Raw genomic sequence first — 7,954 nt, forward strand, 5'->3', positions numbered from 1 at the left:
GTACAGACTTACATTTGACGCCTCAACAGCGACTTGCGAAGTTGCGAGGCAAGCTTTTCTTGCCCTACTCGCGTATTTTCACTTTAACGACGAGCTATGTCACTTGAAAGAAAGTGAAACTTAACTTCCCTAGCCTACGAAAAAGATCTGACTTGAAATTTAGATTTAGAATTGTTTATTAACAATTTATTTTTTTAAACTTTTTAAAAAAAGTTTGATTTTCAATTGTTAAATGAGTGTCAATAATGAAATACCTGCGGAAATATTTATTGTCTGACATTTTGATATTTATGTTATTCTACAAAAAAAATTCCATTTGCCATGCCCCCTCACAGAAAAATACTGCCCCCTCTGCGTAACGTTTCTGGCTACGGGCCTGGTTGGTCACAAGAAAAAGAAAAGTGGATAATGGAACTAAAGAGCCAAAATTAAAAATCGCAAAGAAAAGCACAACAGGGGAAGCAATGAAAAAACACCAAAGGAGAAGCCAAAGAAAGCACCAAAGGAGAACCCAAAGAAAACACCAAAGGAGAAACCAGAGAAACTAAATAAAACACCAAAGGACAAACCAGAGAAACCAAATAAAACATCAAAGGACAAACCAAATAAAACACCAAAGGACAAACCAAAAAAAAAACACCAAAGGAGAAAACACAAAAGGAGAAAACACCAAAGGAGAAAACACAAAAGGAGAAAACACCAAAGGAGAAAACACCAAAGGACAAACCAAAGAAAACACCAAAGGACAAACCAAAGAAAACACCAAAGGACAAACCAAAGAAAACACCAAAGGACAAACCAAAGAAAACACCAAAGGACAAACCAAAGAAAACACCAAAGGACAAACCAAAGAAAACACCAAAGGACAAACCAAAGAAAACACCAAAGGACAAACCAAAGAAAACACCAAAGGACAAACCAAAGAAAACACCAAAGCAGTCACTCATGACAGAATTTAAACCAATGAAAACCTCAAAGGATAAACCAAATAAAACCATAACAGAAAAACCAATGAAAACCATAACAGAAAAACCAATGAAAACCCCATCACAAAAACCAAAGAAAACTCCTTCTGAAATCTCAAAGATAACGAAAGCGGAGAAACCAACGAAGACTTCAAGTATAAGAATTAAGAAAACCACAAAGGAGAAACCAAAGAAAAGCCCTAAGATACAATCCAAAAAAGCTTTCAGGAAAATAAATCAGTCTATTCTAACTAGTTCACAAATAGAAAATAATTTTCCCAGACTAACATTGAGAAATATTTCCAAAAATTGTGATAATGTCTTAACTAGTCCCTCAACGGGGAATAATATTTCCAAAAATTGTGATAATGTCTAACTAGACCCTCAACGGGGAATAATATTTCCAAAAATTGTGATAATGTCCTAACTAGTCCCTCAACGGGGAATAATATTTCCAGAAATTGTGATAATGTCCTAACTAGTCCCTCAACGGGGAATAATATTTCCAGAAATTGTGATAATGCCCAAACTAGTCCTTTAACGGGGTTTAATTTTTCAGGAACTTGTGATAAGGACAAATTCGTGATGCCTGTAAGGAAACTTTGTTTTTAAAGTAACTCAAGGCCAGACCATTTTAACTAGTTTATTCAATAATAAAACAAAACAATTTACTGTAAATGTCTTTTCCTTTTAATTCCTAGCTGTAGTAAAACAACTCATAACTGGCTCATATAACCCGCGTCATCTTTTAGACAATCGCAACTGATTTTTAAAATTATTTTGACATATTTACGATTTGACTAATTTAAATTATCATCTACTAAAGCCAGATTATCATCGCGATATACGGTGTTTGAAAAATGTCCACTGTGAATATTTGTCACTATGCGCACAGCCATCTGGGAAGAGCTGTAATTGGTTCCAGTTAGCTTGCTTCCACTAGCATACTTTAGTTGAGAAAAGAGTGACTCCACGGCACTACCGTTAATTCGAGATGGTGATACAAAATTGTTCGGATATCTTGTGAGGAAATCTTTTGTGAACTGCAGAAACCCAAAAACTGCTATCCTCAACAAGTCCCACGTTTGCCAAGATAGGAATTCTTTTTTTTAAGACTTCGTAAATTTATATTGGGATCATTTATTAAAATTTCGCTAAGCCAGTCACTAAAGTATTGGTAACCGCCTTTTATTGACTCAATTTCCTTGTCTGCCATGGAGAAAACTCTTCCCTTAGACAAAAAGCCGCTTTCAAATAGCTGATTACATGCTTGTAAATAGAGGTGGCATTCTTTAGTACTTTTGCGACTTGGTAAAAATTCACTGGGGTTTATACAATGAGCATAAAGTTCTGATAAAACTTGTGGCTGTTGCATAATTTTGGCTGGTTTTACATTTAATTTGGTCCAAGCATCTCTGGTTATGTATGTTGCATGCATTTTTGGAATGTAGCGTAAAAGTCCCTTTCTCTGTCTTTCAATTTCGCTTTTGTACATTTCAGTGATGTCTAGCCAACAAAATTCAACGCCGTTTCTTTGGAAACACTTCGTTCTTGACACGTAGGAAGAGTATAAAGCGTTAATTAGGCTTTTTAGTTCGTGTGATGGGCAAATGATCCAATATATTTTTCGTCCTGGGCAGAAAGGATTTTCGAAACTGGGGTTTATTTGGTAGTTTCTGAAAGAGTCTTCTACTTTGTACGAAAAAGCTTCTTGGCCACCCATAGTCTTCTTAATAACGGCTAGGCTGGAACTGGCTCCATCGCACGTTAGAACAGAAGTGGCAAAACCATAGGCGTTTAAAGCACGTAAAGTTTCCAGAATGCAAGGAAGCAATTTACCTTGCCTAACAGGAGAACCAAATGTAAAATAGGGGCCAATTAAATCAAAGCTTGAAGTAAGATCTCGCCATAGAAACTGAAGAATGTATTGAGTTGGTAGTGTTTCCGAAGGATCAGTAGAAATGTCATTAAGAAGAGGAAACTCCTTTTCTTCCATGGCAAACCCGAGAAATCGGTGATTTTTGGAATTCCAAATAAGTTTTTCTATAACTTTAACTTCATCGAAAATTAGCACGCCATCTCCTTTTGGTATTGGCAAACCTTTCTTTTCATTTGAGGATTTAAATTCTTCGTACTTGACTCGTTGTTCACATAAGTACTTGTGGTTAATCCCGGGCGTGTTATCGTACACTTGAGACCTTTTTTTTCAGGGTACTAGCCGATGGTAAATTGAAAATTTTGAACGATTTGAGCGCTTTATAAGCAGCTGGACTTCTGGAAAACACTGACAGAGCGATCCTTATGGTAATTGGGTTCCAGCGATTTCCAGTATTGCCTTGATTACACTTTCTTTGGTCCATGTAGAAATCTCTTTTGGCAGCTCGTTCTTTTTTTTCAGCGTCTCTTTGCCAGGCCTTTTTTAACAATTCTTTTTTTCTCCGGAATTCATAATAACTCCTTAAACGTCGCCTTTAAAATCACTTTTTAAAACCTTTATAATTGAATCAATTTCATTTGATTGCTCATTGTTTAACATTAAGTCCTTATGTTCGAGCTGTGATTCGAGCTTTGCAATTCGGTTACTTAAGAACCTTCGGCTTCTTTTTATGCTCGCTAATCTGGATTTTACACTTCGTGGGGTCAGTTTACTAATAGGATATTTACTATCAACTCTTGTTCTTTTCACCTTAATGGCAGGATCTTCTTCGTGTTTCCTTTTCTTTTTGTTTGAGAGAACTTTAGCGCTTTTGAAGCAAAAGGAACATTGTCCTACTTTGGATGGTTTTTCAGACGGGTAGAAGACTTTGCAAAAAGTGGATTGAACTTTGAAATGGTTCCGAAAAAATTTTGAACTTTGAGCCAGATGCTAAATCAGAATTGCATTTAATTCCAGGGCAAAATTTAATATCTAAACCCTTCACGAGGTTTAAAGCAGCATCGATATCATCCCACTTAAAAGTATTATCTAGGTTTAGAATCTGTTTTACTTCCACTTCACGGAAAGCAATGATAGTAGAACATTTTCCTTTTTCTGTGAGTATGAACTGAACTGGGTCTAAATCTTCTGGCAAAAGTCCAACATTTTTTCCGTTTGTCACAGAAATTGTCCTTTCTTTTCTAATATTTAGAAAACTCTAGAATTTGAGGTAAAAATTCAGTTTGTAAGTGCTGTTTAAACTTTCAAGTATTACAAAGTTAATGTTTACCCTCGTATTAAGTTCTAAGGCGTGACATTTATTAAGAACTTCCTGTAATAATATTGCTCCGATGTCCTTGGAATCAAATATTCCTCTTTCAACTGCATTAGTTACCAAGTCATTCGTCTGAGTTGAATTATTTATCATCAAAGTTAACGTCTGTGACGTGAAATCTACATATTTTCATTGGATAAACAAATGCTTAAGCTTAAAGACAGAGGTTAATCAAATTAAAACATACCCTTTGTTGATGGCGTGCTTAGAATTGCTACATCTTTAACCCTCGGCTTTTTATTTTGGTTATGGGAGAATTTAACCGAAGTCTGGCTGCTAGCCTGTTTGGTTCCAACATCCTTTAATTTACAGTTTGTGACCCTCTATCGCTTCAAAGTTTCACATTTTGTCGGTTACATTGAGTAGCTACAGAAATTAATTTCTTTGAAGATGACTCTTCCATGTTGATCCGTTTCGTTATGAAGTTATAGAGTTTAGCAGACGATACTTTTGATATAACACTATTGGCCAAAATAATTTTGGACGCGCCCACACATCCCACACATCCCACTAAGCCCTTCCCCCTATTTCGACATTCTCGAGAGAGAGAAAAAAAATTGTAAACAGGGGTAGACAATTTCAGCCCTTCAACGTAAATCTTTCCACATCAGAAGGCTCCTATTGAAACTATTATAGCAAATCACTTCGTATGTAATCCGCTTCTGCAAATGCGAAGCAACCAGGATCTTTGGAATGTGAGCAAAATTTCATAAGTTGTAAGTTTAAAGTGGATTTAGCTCGAACGTTTAAAACACAATAAATGTTATAAAACTGATTAAGATTGAGACATATTAGCTGTTGGAAGACATATAATAACACTAATGACAAATACAAAGCCAAAGTTAGCATTTCTAATTATCAATTCAATAGGGAAAAGGTTTTTGCCACTTTTTGCCGGTTTTTACACTTTTTGCCACGTGTCCCGGCAAAAACTAGTTTTTGGCGGATTTTTGCCAACCCTGGAATTTGGAGTACGCCATGTTTGAGCCTTCCTATCCCGATGCACTGGCTTTTTTCTTAGGTCATTTGCTTCTTAACTCGTAACTAGCTGATTCGGCACTCAATCTTTTCCTAACCACTCATTGTCCAAGCTTCGGTGCGGTGAGTACCGCATGTTTTAAGGCTCGTTTACATGTGCGCGAGAAATGGAAAAGTCGAAGCGTAAAGCTGAGAGATGAGGCGTATTGGGGTTTGAGTTTCCTAGGCGTACCGTTTACAAACAAGCGAGAACTTTTCAAGTCGCGCTTGTTGCTCATAAATTAAGCGGGTGTTCCGAATAAGCTCCGATCTGCCGTGGTAGGTTTTTCAGCTCATGTTTGCTTGTCGCAAAGAGTCACGTGATTTTCCAAGCCAATAATATCCAAGGACCGAATATCGTTTGATATTTTTGCGTTTGTTTATCTCACGAAATAGGCCTAAGCACCACCATTGAGAATGTCTTTAAAAGAACAAGATAAAATTTTTGAAATACGTGTAATCACATTGCCTCATCCTTTCAAGCTCGACAATTAGATCAAAATTATTCTCAAGCTAAAGTAGAGAAAATATACGCACCATGACAAATTATATCAAGTAACGTTGCAAAAGGCGAGCATACCCTTATTTGTTTCTATTTCTCCATATAGGATGTGCCCACCAACGACGTTCCGTTCTAATTTTCTGTTGTTTTTTTTTTTGTTATAAATGTCGAATGTTTTTCAAAAGCAATAGTTTTTTTTAAGCAGAAACAAACTAACGACAGTCGACGCCATTTTATTTGTTTACTTCCGACTGAAAGGCAACTCTGCAATCTCGGCTAATGCTACCGCCCAGCTCGTATGTAAACGAAGGAGCGGGTGGAGCAGCGGGAACAAACGCTTTTGGCAGAGACGATTTTTTTAGGCGCGAGAAAAAGATTCGACTTTCAACTTCTACTCTCCGCTTTAAGCTTAATTCTCGCTCACATGTAAACGAGCCTTTACGTTTTCCGCTGAAAGAGTAAATTACATTTAGAACGCGATTAATTGCGATTAAAATGAAAAGTTTTATTTCAGTGGAGTTCCTTAAAACTGATCAAATTGAAATTACGTTAGTTTTGATATATTCGACCGGATTCGTTTGTAAATTTTATAAAATTTGTTCTAAGCCTTTGCTTAGGCCAAGTATGGCGTTAACCTATTATAAAGGTAAGACATATTGTTCAGAGGGTTGCTTGTTTCAAAGATAATTTATTCATTTTAGATTTACAGAAAAATACATTTTAGTATGAACTTATTTTTTTAGTTTTGATTAAGTGTTAAGCTTTTTTTACTTCCAATGAAACAAATATCTACTATTTAGGATTATTGTAATAAGAGCTCTTTCTAGTTAAGAATTGTATTTCATTTTTGAAATGGAATGGAAAATATTTCGTAATTCGTGAAAGCTGTTGCAAAAGAAATCCCATTTAGTAGACGGTGAAGGCCCGTTACAGAAAGTCTAGCGACAAGGGCGAAAAATCTTCAATCTGTGATGACTCAGGCAGCATATAGCCTGCAGTTTTCATGGTGTACAACCGTTCGTTCGGTGTAGGTTGTTGCGTCTCCACAAATCGCAGACACCTGTACAAATACAAGGCGTTAACTACCATCATAAATGAAAATCACTCAATACTTTTCAGTATCTTACAAAAAGTCAAGTTGGTTTAGAATGCTTCTTGGCAGTCTCTTGTTGAATTTATAGTGTGTAGTTCCAACTTGATAATCTTTTTTCCCGATGTAATATTTATTGTCATATTTTTTGAGTTTATTTCGCAATGCATACAGAAAGAACGGAGTAAGGTTCTTCTCGTAAAAAAATGCAACAGCGCCACAGAGAAACACGTTCTCCGGGAATAATCCTACTTCAGTAACTCTCTCCAAGTATCGGCTATCCGATCTGGCACGCTTCTGAGGACGAGTCTACTCCCCATTTTCATTGTTCTGTAATAATGATGTTTTCAATCATTACCAATGTATTCATTCTCTAGAAGGAAAGTAGTTAGTTCAATGTATACAGTAGGTTTTAGGGTCAAAGTTTTGGTGTTTTTTCTTTGCATCAAAAGAAATCTGTGAAAAAACTTAAACGTTAAACAGAAACGACTACCCTAGCTAATAGTCAAGATTATTTTAAGGATCAATTAAGCCCAAATTTTGAGCGCGTCATTTTTAAAACCTAAACTATTACAATTGTAAATTGACAGCTATTTATCTCATAGTATTAGTCCAATAATTATTATCCGATGAATTCTTGAGAATGTATACACAATTGGTGTTACTCGAGGATGTCCTAGGAGATCGTCGATGTGTTGATCCTTGGTAATTAATAGTCCTCCCCCCCGAATAACATTTGACGAAAAACATTGCTCCAATTAACCAGCCCAGCAATAGAATTCTCGCCGTAGTTCCATCAACAAAATCACAAGAATCTGATTCCAAATTAGAAAACATACTTATGCTAAAAAACTAAAGTGTTAAACCTTTTTGCAATCTGGAAATTATTGTGCCCAAACGAAAACTTCCACGCTAATTTCTAACGAAAACAAATACGAGTGAACTTAACAGTTTTCAAAGGAGACCCGAGATGTATTTCCAAACATTTTCAAAGATGAGGCGGAGTAGAGAATGCGTTCTAGATGACTTGATGTATTTGAGAAAGGATGTTGCTAGCGCCATTAGGATCAAACAGGAAATCATCGTCAACCAGATTGTTCCGTTGAAGCCTTTTATCGACAGACGACTT

The sequence above is a fragment of the Phalangium opilio genome, unplaced genomic scaffold (genome assembly GCF_054372755.1).
Source record: "Phalangium opilio isolate 3A_F unplaced genomic scaffold, DU_Popi_V2 ptg001170l_1, whole genome shotgun sequence".
Classification (NCBI taxonomy): Eukaryota; Metazoa; Arthropoda; class Arachnida; order Opiliones; family Phalangiidae; genus Phalangium; species Phalangium opilio.